Genomic DNA, 16,844 nt, shown 5'->3' with positions numbered 1-16,844 from the left:
CAGGATAGATAATAAACAGACTAGCAGCAGCATATGTGGAGAGTGTGTGTGTGTCTGTGTGTCTGTGTGTCTGTGTGTGTGTGTGTGTGTGTGTGTGTGTGTGTGTGTGTGTGTGTGTGTGTGTGTGTGTGTGTGTGTGTGTGTGTGTGTGTGTGTGTGTGTGTGTGTGTGTGTGTGTGTGTGTGAGATACAGAGATCAGTGTAAGAGAGACAGTTCAAAACAGGGTCAATTAACAGTTGTCTTATATGACTTGCTTTGACCTATTTCTACATCATGTGTCTAATCCGAATGCTGCGGAACACATCTGCGTTGCATCGTTAAGGGTAATGACATCATCTCATAACCTCTCCCAGTACCGACGGTAATGGAACTGTTTGGAGAACGCTAGCTAGTCATTATGCTGTATACATAACATAAAAAACTCCAGCCCAAACTCCAAAGGGTTACGCCTTAGAAGTATATTTGCTGCAGTTTCCTAAGACTTTGTATTTACTGTTTGCAAAACCAACCTATTTACACAAGTCCTTTTTGAGTCCGTGTTGCGAAACTCATTATCGACTTGTTAATAGTTGTGGTACAGTTTTTTCTTTATGGAAAATGACTGTATATCTGTAGTGTACAGGGATTCACTTTAATTCAAATCAACAGGAATGGACGGTGAAGGCAATCTGCCCTAGAATCTCTCCTCTTGGTGTTTATGCTGCTTGGCCCCGATTCCAGCCCCGAATCCAGCCCCAATTCCGGCCCGAGTTAAGTGCTTGTAACTGTAACTTAATTTCCTTGTTATGCATATTCTGACCTTGCTATTTGCCCGCTCTTCATTCAGGTGTGGAGATCGAATAAGTTAAACTTTGGAGGAGGTGTGTCCACAGATAAGCCAAATTCTGACCTTGACTTAATTCTCTCATAATTCCACCACCTTTATGTGCGAGGAAACCATGAATAAGGCCGAGCGAACAAGTGGAAAAAGCATCTACTTTCTTTTTTCAGATTGAAATAACAGCATTATCTATGCACTGTAATTTCTAAATGGATAAGAGCTATTGATAAGAGCTTGGTAAATGAGTAATCCAATTGGAGAAGGGGATTATAAATACACATAGCAATTGTTTTAGATAATTGTTCCTTATGATCCCTCAAGATAAATGTTAAACCAGTCATATCGAAGCAAACGGAAAATCAAATTAACATGACATGTATTGAGGCCCTATTTGAAGGCACCTTCTTCTGGTAAAAAAAAAATCCCAATGCCCCAGGGCAGTGATAGGGGACATTGTCCTGTGTAAGGTGTCGTCTTTCGAATGGGACGTTAAACTGGTGTCTTGAATCACTGTGGTCATTAAAGAGCCCATGGCACCTATCTTAAGAGTAGGGGTGTTAACCCTGGTGTACTAGTTACATTCCCAATCTGGCCCTCATACCATCATGGCAACTTAATCATCCCAGCTTCCAATTGGTTCATTCATCCCCCCTCCTCTCCACTGTAACTATTCCCCAGGTCATTGCTATAAATGAGAATGTGTTCTCAGTCAACTTACCTGGTAAAATAAGAGTTCAAATTCCACACTGAAGTAGGCTATAAATAGCTGTGCCGCTATTCTGAATGTTAATTCTGTGCTCATAATTTGCGTGGATAAAGTTTAGACACCCAAGCTTTAAGCTTCTGTAGGGCTGAACCTGCCGAGTTGATGTATGTGCTTTGTAATGTTTTAATTATAGCCAATGCGTGGGCTTTTCTCTGTTTTATTTTACAATTTATATCATGTTAAATATTAGGCACTATCGGGAGCCACTGTCAGTAATACCCACATACATTTATAACTGTCACTTTAGTGTTTGCTTTTTTCGATTTGTAGCTTACATTTTGCATCATTCCGTTCCGTTTACCTTTCTTTCCTCTGTCACATCTGTGTAAGGGTAAATTGTTCCTGAGGGTCGCTAGCATTAGTGGATCAAATGAAGTTAACGTTGTGCAATCATTTTGAACATGTGAATCATTGTGGAACTCAGACCACACGTAGCAGGTTAAACCTGGAGTCTGGCGCATGGATGAATATTATTTTTTTAATCAATATATTTTGTGCATAAAGGCACTCCAAACCTGCTTTTTTATGCTTCTTACATACTTTCTTAACCATAACATTTGCCTAAATAATCTACAAGACCAGAGTATTTTTAAATCTACCAGTTGGTGCTGAAACAGAGATGAAGAAACACAGATTACATACGTTCATTGATCCATATATTCTGAACACGTTCTCTCAATGTATTCTATTGAGTCTGTCGACAAAATTATAATTAAAGTTACAACGTATTTAAAGGGATATCTTAAGATAAATGCATTGAAAACCCAATTGAACAGTTGAATGATATTTATTCAGAGAGCTCAAGGTAGCCACACCTGCAGAGCACGTTACCAGACTGAAGAAGGTAAGTCTGAATACCAAATACTGAGAAGTGTGCAGGAAAGGCGTGTGTAGGAAAGGTGAAAATTCCTACATCGGAATCGGCCCCCGATAATGGAGCCATGTGGATCCACAGATGAAGTATCAGCACATATTCATTATTTATCGGGGTGAGAGAAAGTGCTTTGATAAGGTCTAGCTAGCTCAGGATTCCATTGGTCTATGATTGCATCCCAAATGGCACCCTATTCCCTATGTAGTGCACTACTCTCGACCAGAGACTTTTGGGCCTGGGTCAAAAGAAGTGCACTACTGCACATAAGGAAAAGGGTGTTATTTGGGACACAACCTTTATATCCTCTCATTTAAAACCACTGGGATGTTTTAACCCAGGGGCAGGGTTGTAACAGATTATTACATTTTTTACAAACTGTAATCCGTACGTCACCCAAAAATATTTGACACCTTTCTGTTTTCTCAATGACATTAAATCAGCATTGAAAAAGAGGCGCAAGTTTATGTTTGTTTGCTGAGCTTGTCTGACCACAAGTCAGAGACCACTAGAATGACACAAAAATGCATTTGATGGATTGCGGTAAAAGGGCAGGAATAGGTTTTTGTAGGCTACAGTCCAAGCTATGTCTTCCAATGGTGCGACTGCTGTCGGCATCCAAAGATTATCCAACTAGAATAAACGCTTGTATAGCCTACGGGCTATACATATATCACTTATTTTTTATATCTACAGTACATAGCACATTGATGTGAATCATGCTGCTGCTTTCTCATTTAGCTATTTGTGGTTGTTCTGGATGGCTGTTCACAAATGTACACTACCGTTCTAAAATTTGGGGTCACTTAGAAATGCCCTTGTTTTTGAAAGAAAAGCACATTTTTTTGTCTATTAAAATAACACCAATTGATCAGAAATACAGTGTAGACATTGTTAATATTGTAAATGACTATTGTAGCTGGAAACAGCTGATTTTTTATGGAATATCTACAGTAAATAGGTGTACAGAGGCCCATTATCAGCAACCATCACTCCTGTGTTCCAATGGCATGTTGTGTTAGCTAATCCAAGTTTATAATTTTAAAAGGCTAATTGATCATTAAAAAACCCTTTTGCAATTATGTTAGCACAGCTCAAAACTGTTCTTCTGATTAAAGAAGCAATAAAACTGGCCTTCTTTAGACCAGTTGAGTAGCTGGAGCATCAGCATTTGTGGGTTCGATTCCAGGCTCAAAATGGCCAGAAACAAATAACTTTCTTCTGAAACTCATCAGTCTATTCTTGTTCTGAGAAATGAAGGCTATTCCATGTGAGAAATTGCCAAAAAACTGAAGATCTCGTACAACGCTGTGTACTACTCCCTTCACAGAACAGTGCAAACTGGCTCTAACCAGAATAGAAAGAAGAGTGGGAGGCCCTGGTGCACAACTGAGCAAGAGGACAAGTACATTAGAATTCCTCAACTGGCAGCTTCATTAAATAGTACCCGCAAAACACCAGTCTCAACCTCAACTGTTAAGAGGTGACTCCGGGATGCTGGCATTCTAGGCAGAGTTGCAAAGAAAAAGCCAAATCTCAGATTGGCCAATAAAAAGAAAAGATTAAGATGGGCAAAGAACACAGATATTGGACAGAGGAACTCTGCCTAGAAGGCTACTATCCCGGAGTCGCCTCTTCACTGTTGACGTTGAGACTGGTGTTTTGCAGGTACTATTTAAAGAAGCTGCCAGTTGAGAACTTATGACACGTCTGTTTTAGGTAAAAAATAAATAAATTGGAATGACTGGAAATCTGACAGACTTTGGTTTTAATGTAAAGATGTAACCTAATTGTATTATTATGTGTAGTAGAAAGGAATGGGTTAGAAGAAGCTTACATAACCAACCTATAAATTGAAAAGTAACATCTTTCAAATTTTCCCTGTTAAAACTATCAACGTTTCCCGTTACTGTTGGAATTGTGATCGAATAAACACAGTATTAGAAACTTTCAATGCAACATAACGAAAAAAATAACAATAATAACTATGCAAGACTACTGTATGCAAAACTAACTATACAAGAGATTCTGTGGTCGGCAGAATGCATCAGAGTAGGATTCTATTACATTGACAGCCATGACTCAGGCCCATACTCTACACAGACCGGTGCTCATTAACCAATCAGAGCTGTAGTAACCTATATGCAAATTGACCATTGCCATATATGGATCTGTGCCATTCACTTTAAACTGGACTGTGTTTACAGCATGAGCGGTTCTCAGTAGATGTGCTTGTTTTGAGATCATAGAGAGAGCTACATGTAGCAACATGTGCAAATTTGTACATCTGTTCATATCCTTTGCTAGTTAGTGAATTATTAGCCCAGTTAAAGATACTTTGTAGTCAGCAATGGGGGGAGTGATTGCTTCCTACAAGAGCACAAAACATGTGCGTTTCTACCCATCTTTGAAAAGTGAGTCGGGTAAAGAGCTTTTTTTTGTCTTAAAGGAGCATTGTTGTATTTTGAGACAGGCTTGAATTAGCTAAGTAGCCAATAGGCAAAGAGTACCATGATATATCTGATTCTCTGTAATAATGTATGGGAATAATAATACATTTTATTTGTAAAGTGGTTTCTTGCATCAAACAATACAACAACATTTTCAGTCACCTCCTTGTCTGAAGGACAAGTGGATAAACAGGTTAACCTGTTACATCTAGGGGGCAGTAATTTCACGGCTGGATAAAAAACGTACCCGATTTAATCTGATTATTAGTCCTGCCCAGAAACTGGAATATGCATATAATTATTAGCTTTGGAGAGAAAACACTCCAAAGTTTCTGAAACTGTTTGAATGGTGTCTGTGAGTATAACAGAACTCCTATGGCAGGCAAAAACCTGAGATGCTTCTGTTCAGGAAGTACCCTGTCTGAACATTTCTTGCCCTTCTTTATTATCTCTGTCGTTTACAAAGGATCTCTGCTCTTACGTGACACTTCTCACGTCAACAATGGAGTCTCACAGCCCGGGAAAAACAGGAATGATGTCATTCAAAGCCCTGGCTGAAGCACACGAGAGCAAATGCTGAGTGGTCAGTCAATGGACTAAGCCTTAGGCGCGTGACACGCCCCGCCCCCGGCTTTCGGTTTTTTCCTCAGTTTACAGACAGGCAGATTCCCGGTCGGAATATTATCGCTTCTCTACGAGATAAATTGCATAAATATTGGTTTTAAACAGCGGTTGACATGCTTCGAAGTACGGTAATGGAATATTTCGAAATTTTTTGTCATATTTTGCGTCATGCTCGTGGCCGAGATTTAGCGTTGGGATAGTGTCTAGAACGCACGAACAAAACGTCGCTGTTTGGATATAACGATGGATTATTTGGGACCAAACCTACATTTGTTATTGAAGTAGAAGTCCTGGCAGTGTATTCTGATGAAGAACAAGCAAGGTAAGAACATTTTTCTTATAGGAAATGTGATTTTGGTGAAGGCTACACTGGGTGGGTGTCTAAATAGCTAGCCCTGTAACGCCGGGCTATGTACTTACATTATTGCAAAATGTGCTTCATCCGAAAAGCTATTTTAAAATCGGACATATCGAGTGCATAGAGGAGTTCTGTATCTATAATTCTTAAAATAATTGTTATGCTTTTTGTGAACGTTTATCGTGAGTAATTTAGTAAAATCACCGGAAGTGTTCGGTGGGAATGCTAGTTCTGAACGTCACATGCTAATGTAAAAAGCTGGTTTTTGATATAAATATGAACTTGATTGAACAGACATGCATGTATTGTATAACACAATGTCCTAGGTGTGTCATCTGATGAAGATCATCAAAGGTTAGTGCTGCATTTAGATATGGTTTGGGTTTATGTGACATGATATGCTAGCTTGAAAAATGGCTGTGTGATTATTCCTGGCTGGGTACTCTGCTGACATAATCTAATGTTTTGCTTTCGCTGTAAAGCCTTTTTGAAATCGGACAGTTTGGTTAGATAAAGGAGAGTCTTGTCTTTAAATAGCTGTAACATAGTCATATGTTTGAAAAGTGTAAGTTTTCGGATTTAGAGGAGTTTGAATTTCGCGCCCCGCCCATCATTGGATATTGGAGCAGACGTTCCGCTAGCGGAACGTGTAGATGTAAGAGGTTTTAATGTCAAGCCCTGCATGTTTTTTGCATTAGTCTCATGGAATGTATATATTGAACATCACACATTGACTGCTACTGTAGGCTGAACGATCGAACAGCTACTGTATCTCTCAGAAAGTATAACATCAACTGAAATGGACAGTATGATTTGTCAACAAATGTGTTATGTCATACTGTCCAAAACCAATAAACCAACTGGTCATAAACACCTTAAAGTAAAGAACTGGAATATGTATCAGCGTTCAATCCTACCGACTACGGCACAATGCCCAATCTGTTAAATAAAACATTTTTTAATGTGCCTGCAGGGAACCTAGACATTTAGGGAGGCTGTAGTGTAACATGCAATGTACAGAACAAGTCATACCTTTGAGATCATGAGATCATCTATACAGGAAATACAATACAACAAATAGCACTCTGTCACTATTCTAAAACACCTTAGGAATGTATGTGACTGGTATGTGTGGGAACATCAATGACAGTATCCCATACTGTACAATATGCATTTCAATGAACAAGCATTCAAAGAGAAGACTCTCAGTATGTTGTACATTATGTATATCAATGAACAAGCACTCAAAGAAAAGACTCTCGGTATGTTCTGCTCGAATGTGAGAATTATTCATAGGAATCCCCCTTCTCTCCCCCCAGGAGGTAGGACATTAGAGTGTAACACTCGATACATCACCTGCTCTAACTGTTCAGACACAAACATAGGGTTGCGTCTGTGGATTGCAGGAAATTAACCCTGTTAGGTGTTATTGGATTGTGTGTTGGGTTGGTATGTGCTGTTATTGTCTGTGTAGATACATCCCACAGCAGGAATGTGTGTGTGTTTGTGTCACATGGGAACCTGTTGATAGCCTGCAACTTTTTCCCAGCCCTGATGACACTGCTGGGGCCTGATCTGTGGTTCCCTGTACCTCTGAACATTCTGCTGGAACCACACTGGGAAAAGGAATGTTCCACGCCTTTCGTGTCAACAGTATTTTTATGTTGCATATTTTTGGGGAAATGTACCTATCCAGTTATCATTGTAATTGTGCACACGTTGATGTCAGACATGCAGCTACCCCAATTCTCTGTTGCTGATGACTGGGATGAATGCAGGAGCAGATTTCAGGAGCAGGACAAGACACCCTCTTTTTGACTGATGACTGATATAAGGGCATGTACGTGATAGGCCTATCTGGCTTACATGATTATGATGGTCATAATGCTTCTTGACAGTGTTATAAAGTGTATTTTCTTAGTCCAAGTAAAGTGGCACAAGATGGTAATAATGCTTCTTGACAGAGTATTTTATAAGTTACTTAAAATATGATGAAAAAAACATGACTGTAAAGAATTCATTACAACAAAAAATAATTTAAGAAACAAACTTTTCAAATGAAAGGAAACTTTTTGGCAGGGAAAAAACACATTTGTAGGTGTGTCATAACCAGCCAGAAAATAACTCAATATATGTCACAACAGGTGTAAATACATGTCATGACAGAGTTATGAACATATTATGAGAGGTTATGGCAAGTTATGTCAGCTGTTATGACATATTATGACATGATTATGACCATGTCATGCCATGTTATGACACTTGGTGTCAAGTGTTACCAAATGGCCATTATCAAGACAAAAAATGAGTGTTCAAATTCAAAGCTTCAACATTGTGAATGGTAACAGTAAGGAAGATGGCATTGGAAAAGTGAACAGATTTAGACCAAAAGCAGTGTTGTTGTTATGGTGACAAGGGATATCTGTGTTTCGATGCTGAGAGAAGTGACACTTAAAATGGTGTTCATGGCCCTGTCCATGGACTCAAGTTGTACAACTGTGCAGCTAAAGGTTGGCGCATTGATTGGGAGAGTCTGTTTGCACAACAATATTATGATAACCATTTTGTGGCGTCTCCACAACATTTGTACATCACTGTAATCCTTTTTGTACCGAAAAACCCTCTTTTGCATCATAACCATTGTGCCAACTGCCTTGTACATCAGTTGTACAACTGGAGTCTTTACGGGACCTTGTAGTGATTTCTATGACAGTTTGTCAACATTCACTTTCTAGCAATGAAGACATCTCTAGAAACGCAGCATATTTCTTAAATGTGTGGGTCCTGGATTTTCATCTGATGCTTTACTGTTGGTCAAGTCATAAAATGTAGTTGCACAATAAAAAGCAACAGAGACAATACTAACATCACATGGCACGGTAAATCAAATCAACTCATCAAGCGGTATTGATTGATTTAAACTATATAACACACTCCAGTGCCCATCTTAACTTTTCTAAATAAATGTCTACATTTTCTTAAGAAGTTGAGAGTGGTGTCATTGGGGGTGTTGTCTAACTCGCTGTGTGTCTGTCAGTATCACATTGAGCCAAAATAGGTGTTATGGGTGTTGTCTTAATCACTGTCTGTCTGTCCGTTAAGTATCACTGAGCCAGAAGAGATGTTATGGGCCCTATGATCTCTCTTGTCACGGATCATTTCTCATTAAATATGTGGGCGAGACAAAACAATGTCCTTGTGCTCATTCCGAAACATTAGCCAAGTGGATAACAAGCGATTAAAACCCCATTATTTCTAAGCACCCTAAACAAGCTTAAAGGGCTAGTTCACCCAAGATGTGCAAACAATCCTAATATCCATCCTATGACTTGAATAGGATTTGTGCCACAAATGCTAAAACATTAGCATGTGGAAACGGTGCCTGGGAAACTAACCAAAACATGGATTGCTGTCATACCTTGTCCACGGGCTGCTTACAGGGTAAGAAAACCAATGTGTAATTCTACAATTTGGGTGAACTATCCCTTTAAGTGTTTGTTCTGCTATGTATTGTTTGGGGGACTCTGTATGTGAAGTACGCCACGTTATTAATCCCAGTAAAATGGAAAATTAAACAAGAAAATGCAATATAGCTACACGTCCTGGAAACTAATCTGCATTTCACAGCTGCTGAAGCCAAAATGGCATCATTTTTGAAATTTTCTAGTGAAAATTAATATGATTCATATTTCTTCAATCGATGATTTCCATACTTTATTTTCCACATCTTTTCATGGCTTTGGAAACTATTTAAGACTATTTAGCTGTACTATTCAGGAATATTCTGAAATACTCTAGCTAAATGCATGCATTATGTATGTTTCCCTTTACCTATGTAGCCATTCCTGGAGTGAGTGCAACAGAAGAGACAGGCATGCATCCTATTGTCAACAGCGGGAGGTAAGCCAACAGTAGTAGGGTCAGTCACTGGTGAGATACTGCCATGGGGCATCTGTTTGCTTCCATTAATTCCAATAAAATGAAATAAATAAAATCCACAAAAGCTGGTTCAGTATGGCAATAGTCCCGTTTGCATACAGATGTAGGATCTTAATTTGATCAGTCTTTTGGTGTTGAGAATTTTCCAAAGCAGGAAATGCAAAGTTGTGGTGTATTTTAGTTTTTAAAAGGCTTTTAAAGTTTGTAATTTCCGCTTTGAAATGTCAAACTTGATTTTCCCTAACAAAAAAATGTATCAATCCCTACAAAAATGTCCATTAATTACAATCCACATAATAACTCACATTTCCTATTGCTGCAGGATTATTTTCCTGCTGTAGCAAACTGACTCAAATTAAAATCCTACATCTGAATTTTTGAGGTGGTAAAAATGAAAAACACCTGTCTTTTTGTCATTTTTATATGCCTTAGCAGTGGGGCCCTGTAGACCTCCCAGAGAGCTGGTTGGTAATGAAGGACCGTATTTATGAGGGCTTGAATAGCGAGGTAATAACATCATTTGGGACTGGGATGACAGTTCTTTACTAGCAGAGAAAATAGTATTTATTACCTGCAAAATGAACCGTGAAATGCAACACCTGTAGAATAGGGAACAGTAAGTGACAGCCAGCCTTAATCATTTGTTACAACATCTGAGAGGTACTGTCATTAACCGATAAGTGGACCTCCAAACATGGCCATGTCTTCTCTCACACATACTCTACTGTATATATAACAGTGTAAAGAAGATATGGACCAATAAATATTTTGTTGATACATGTTAGTAGCATTGCCTGTGTCATTAAATGTGTAAGAATACAATGCTAAAGCACAAAACCGTTGTATTTGGTGCAGTGTTCCAAAGCTTTGATTGATGAGAACTGAAAATATGTTTATAAAAGGACAGGTTTATATTTGTTAAAGGTATAATTTGTGGGAAGGGGAGGGTATCAGGACTGAATACTCTACTGTGCAGTTTCCTCAGGTTAGTGTCTGTGGAGAGAATTCATGTCTTAACAGTGGGTGTTTTTTTATCACACACATAAAGACTTTATGTTCCCGGAATAACATGGAGTCAGGAACACAAAACGGACTGAAAAAAGCCCGGAGATAATGGTTTCAGAATGATTCATACACATAAAACATGTTGTTTATAGACAGTTTGTTTTGGGATAGATCAACAGCTGTTTTGACTCTGATAGGAGCCTTAAACGTATTCAAGAAGTTCATCACTTCCAGTATTTAATTTTTCTTCTAGTTGTGTTTTTATATCAGCTCTCAGATATTTCTCTACCATTTCCCATTTCTCGTTACGGCAGGAAATATATCAACCCTTTGGACTAAATCAACAACTTTCTCACATATATAACATTTGATTTTATTCACCTTGATTTCAGTGTTCTGTTCAAACAGTTTAAGCAGCCAAGGCCATTCCAAATGTGCAAGCCATTACATTAAACCTTTTGACAAATATTTGACAGCATGTTAGATATTTTTACAGTCTACCTATAATCATATCCACCAAGCATTTCAAAATGGCTACAGGATCGTGTTTTCAGAGTATGTAAGGATATCTTATTTTTAAGCACATTCATCTGTTACCTTTTTTTATATCATTGAACGACATGGTACATATTGTATTACACAAGTTAAGATTGTTCATGGAATATATAATGATTGCTCACACAATTCTGTTTACAAAGCCGAGGGATGCAATTACATGTCACATCAGTAACTCAAATAATTTGTAACTGTCACGTCCTGACCATAGAGAGCCCTTGGTTCTCTATGGTGTAGTAGGTCAGGGTGTGACTAGGAGGTGATCTAGTATGTTTATTTCTATGTTAGTGCTAATATGGTTCCCAATTAGAGGCAGCTGTTTATCGTTGCCTCTGATTGGGGATCATATTTAGGTAGTTATTTCTCCACCTGTGTTTTGTGGGATATTGATTGATTGTTAGTGTGTTTGGGCACTACGTCCTCAGGGGTTTTGTTGTTTTGTGAGTTTCACTTAAATAAATATGTGGAACTATACTCACGCTGCGCCTTTGTCACGCCCTGACCACAGAGAGCCCTTGGTTCTCCATGGTATAGTAGGTTCTAAGTTGTTTATTTCTATGTTGGTGAGCTTTGTATGGTTCCCAATCAGAGGCAGCTGTTTAGCATTGTCTCTGATTGGGGATCATATTTAGGCAGCCATTTCACCACTGTATTTTGTGGGATCTTGTTTATGTGTAAGTGCCTGTGAGCACTGCAGTAGCTTCACGTTTCGTTTGATTCATTTATTGTTTTTTGTATTTCGCTAAAGTTTCAAGTTATAATAAAGATGTGGAACGCTACTCACGCTGCGCCTTGGTCCAATCATTACGACGAACGTGACAGAAGATCCCACCACAACAGGACCAAGCAGCGTGCCCAGGATGAGTGTATCCTGGACTTGGGAGGAGATCCTGGATGGGAAGGGATCCTGGACTTGGGAGGAAATCCTGGCAGGACAGGATCGCCTTCCTTGGCAGGAGCAGAAGACGGAAGGTTATGATGGAGGACAGCGATGACGCCGGGGTTCGCGGCCACATAGAAAGCCCAAAAAACTGCCCGAAAATATTTTTTCGGGGGGGCACAAGTGGTGGTCGGCGGAGCCGAGGAGTGAACCAGAGCCATTCTGGGAGAAGAGGGAGAAACTGGAGGAGTGAACGGAGAGAATCAGAGACCATCAGTGAGTTCAGGGAGAATTTGGAGGAGAGAGAAATGAGAGAGTTATTGAATTGGTGGAGGATTCACGACATTTGCCCTAAGGAGCGTGTTATCGGTTTAATGTAACCTGAGTCAGCTCTCCGTACTCGTCCTGAGGAGCGTGCTATCAGTCTGGTGAAAGTTTTGCCAGCTCCACGCACCAGGTCTCCAGTACGCCTTCCCAGTCCTGTACGTCCTGTGCTAGCTCTCCACACTCGCCTTGAGGAGCGTGTCATTTGTCCGGTGCCATGTGTGCCGGTTCTACGCACCAGGTCTCCAGTGCGCCTCCACAGCCCAGTATGTCCTGTGCCAGCTCCTCGCACTTGCCGTGCGAAGTGTGTCATCGAACCAGTACCATTGATGCCGGTTCTACGCACCAGGTCTCCAGTACGTCTCCACAGCCCAGTTCGCCTGTGCCAGCTCCACGCACCAGGCCTCCAGTGCGCCTCTCCAGTCCGGTACGTCCTGTGCCGGCCCCACGCGTCAGGCCTCCAGGGCGCCTTCCCAGTCCAGAGCTTCCGGCGACGGTTCCCAGTCCAGAACTTCAGGCGACAGTTCCCATTCCAGAGCTTCCGGCAACGGTTCCCAGTCCAGAGCTTACGGCGACGTTTCCCAGTCCAGAGCTTCCGGCAACGTTCCACAGTCCGGAACCTCCAACGACGGTTCACAGTCCGGAACCTCCAACGTTGGTCCACAGTCCGGAATCTCCTGAGACGGTCCACAGTCCGGAATCTCCTGAGATGGTCTACAGTCCGGAACCTCCTGAGACGGTCTACAGTCCGGAACCTCCTGAGACGGTCCACAACCCGGAACCTCCAGCGATGGTCAACGGTCCGGAGCGTCAAAACACGGCATCCAGTCTAGCACCATGGCAGGAGCTCTCCTCTGCGCCGATGCCCAGTCCAGACACGGCATCCAGTCCCGCTCCATGGCAGGAGCCTTCCTCTGCTCCGATGTCCAGTTCAAACACGGTGTCCAGTCCAGTTCCATGGCAGGAGCCCTCCTCGGCACCGATGCCCAGTCCAGACACGGCGTCCAGTCCTGCTCCATGGCAGGAGTCTTCCTCTGCTCCGATGTCCAGGCCAGGGCCGGTGTCCAGTCCCGCTCCATGGCATCGAGATCCAGTCCAGGCACAGTGTTCAGCCTGGGTCCATGGCTGGATCTGCGGAATGAGCGGTTTCTTCGGCCCGCACCAGAGCCACCACCAAAGATGGTGGATCTGCGAGCTGAGCGGGTTCTTCGTTCCGCACCAGAGCTGCCCCCGATGCTGGCGGATCTGCGGGATGAGCGGGTACTCCGTCCCGCACCAGAGCCGCCACCGACACCCCCCTACCATACCTATTTGGTTTCAGGTCTTGCGGCCGGCGTCCGCACCTTTGGGTGCGTACTGTCACTCCCTGTCCATAGAGAGCCCTTGGTTCTCTACGTTATAGTAGGTCAGGGCGTGACTGGGGATGTTCTATGTTGTTTATTTCTATGTTGGTGTGCTTGATATGGTTTCCAATCAGAGGCAGCTGTTTAGCGTTGTCTCTGATTGGGGATCATATTTAGGTAGCCATTTCCCCACTGTGTTTTGTGGGATCTTGTTTATATGTAAGTGCCTGTGAGCACTGCAGTAGTTTGACGTTTTTCATTTGATTCATTTATTGTTTTTTGTATTTCGCTAAAGTTTAACGTTATAATAAAGATGTGGAATGCTACTCATGCTGCGCCTTGGTCCAATCATTATGACGAACGTGACAGCCTTGGTCCGCTCATTTCCAAGAACGTGACAGAATATCCCACCAAACCTGGACCAAGCAGCATGTTCACCAGGTAAAGGAGTTTTGGACATGGGAAGAAGTGATGGGTGGATGCGAAACACTTCCTTGGCGGCAGACGGAAGATAATAATGGAGGACAGCGACGACGCCAGGGTTCGCGGCCACAGAAAGCCCAAGGACAACCCCAAGATTTTTGGGGGGGGGAGGGGCACAAGGGGTGGCCGGTCGAGGAGAGTGCCAGAGCCCGAATGTCAAACTTTGGAGTAGCGTGTCGTCAGACCACGGCCACAGAAACCTAAAGATTTTTTTTTGGGGGGGGGCACATGGAGCTGGGGCTGAGCCGCGGGAAGAGCCAGAGACCTGCTCAACATTCTACCAGAAGATCCGGTTAGCAGTCTGGTGAAACCTGTGTTGGCTCCACGCATCTGGTCTCCAGTGCGCCTCCCCAGTTCGGTACGTCCTGTGCCTGCTCCTTGCACTCGCCCTGAAGAGCGTGTCACCAGTCCGATGCAACCTGTGCCGGCCCCAAGAATCAGTCCTCCAGTGCGTCTCCCCAGTCCGGTACGACCTGTGCCTGCTCCTCGCATACGCCCTGAAGTGTGTTTCCCTAGTCCGGTAAGTCCTGTGCCTGCTCCTCGCACTCGTCCTGATGTGCGTGTCACCAGTCCAGTGCCACCTGTACCGGCTCCACGCATCAGGCCTCCAGCGTGCCTCCCCAGTCTGGTACGTCCTGTGCCTATTCCCCGCACTCGCCCTGAAGTGCGTGTCACCAGTCCAGTGTCACCTGTACAGGCTCCACGCACTAGGCCTCCAGTGCGCATTCACAGTCAAGAGCTTCCGGCGATGGTTCACAGTCCAGAGCTTCCGGCGACGTTTCCCAGTCCAGAGCTTCCGGCGACGTTTCCCGGTCCGGAGCTTCCGGCGACGTTTCACGGTCCGGAACCTCCGGCGACGGTCCATGGTCCGGAATCTCCGGCCACGGTCCACGGTCCGGAACCTCCGGCCACGGTCCATAGTCCAGAACCTCCAGCCACGGTCATCGGTCCGGAGCTTCCAGGCACGGTGTCCAGTCCAGTTCCAAGGCCGGAGCCTTCCTCTGCGCCGATGCCCAGTCCAGGCACAGTGTCCAGTCCTGCTCCATGGCCGGAGCCTTCTTCTGCGCCGGTGCTCAGTCCGGGCACGGCGTCCAGTCCAGCTCCAGGGCGGGAGCCTTCCTCTGCGCCGATGCCCAGTCCAGGCACAGTGTCCAACCCAGCTCCATGGCCGGAGTCCTCCTTTGTGCCGATGCCCAGTCCAGGCACGGCGTTCAGCCCGACGCGATGGCCCGATCCGGGCGGGGGCTACGACCTGCACCGGAGCCGCCACCAACACTAATCACCCCCCTACCCTCCCCATTTGGTTTCAGGTTTTGCGGCCGGAGTCCGCACCTTTGGGTGGGGGGGTACTGTCACGCCCTGACCATAGAGATCCCTTGGTTCTCTATGGTGTAGTAGGTCAGGGCGTGACTAGGGGGAGATCTAGTATGTTTATTTCTATGTTGGTGCTAATATGGTTCCCAATTAGAGGCAGCTGTTTATCGTTGCCTCTGATTGGGGATCATATTTAGGTAGTTATTTCCTCACATGTGTTTTGTGGGATATTGATTGATTGTTAGTGTGTTTGGGAACTACGTCCTCACAGTCTTTGTAAGTTTTGTTATTTTATTTTGTTAGTTTCACTTAAATAAATATGTGGAACTATACTCACGCTGTGCCTTGGTCCGCTCATTTCCAAGAACGTGACAGTAACATGGTAATTCAGAATCCTCAGAGGACAATATGCTCAGGGGAATGAGTCCAGAATAACATAATCTGTAGGAACAACCTAATAAAAAACACCTCACTACTGTACGTCTTATTTTCATATTTCAGATAGCTGTTTTTAGTCATTTCCAATCAATTCATTGAACACATGATTAGTCTTCACGCTCATTGAAGGCAGAAATTGTGCCCAGACTGAGTTTCAAATGGTGAATGGAATATCACCATTTCCCACTATGATCATTAAATAAAACTGTGGACAGACATCAGCTCAATCAGCTCAATGTCTAGTTTTGATTTACATGTGATTGCATTGTCAATTAATGTCAATAACAAAAATACCATGTCATTAAATTTAAGTTAAAAGTTGGGTGAAAAGTTGATGACTTTTTGCTAATCCAATCAGTTTCCCATGCTGATTCAACGTCATTACATAGAGTTTTTATAACGTGGAAACAACACTGATTGAACCAGTTTGTGCCCAGTACAACCAACTCTAACTAGTTAAATAGTGTAAATAGTCTCCCATGGCCCTTTTCCTCCTCCCTCTTAGTTGGTGATCAACAGTGGTATGCTCTATTCCTGAAACCGCCAGTCATCGCCCCTGTCGGCTTGATCAAAGGTACCTAGATGACTAGGCGACTAGTCACAGGGACTGTCAGCTCTGCTCATCATTACTAGAGCCTTTATGTGCTTCAGGCCTGTCTGGAGCCTGATGCTG

Source organism: Salmo trutta, chromosome 25, assembly GCF_901001165.1.
Source record: "Salmo trutta chromosome 25, fSalTru1.1, whole genome shotgun sequence".
Lineage (NCBI taxonomy): Eukaryota > Metazoa > Chordata > Actinopteri > Salmoniformes > Salmonidae > Salmo > Salmo trutta.
This window is presented reverse-complemented; position numbering follows the sequence as displayed.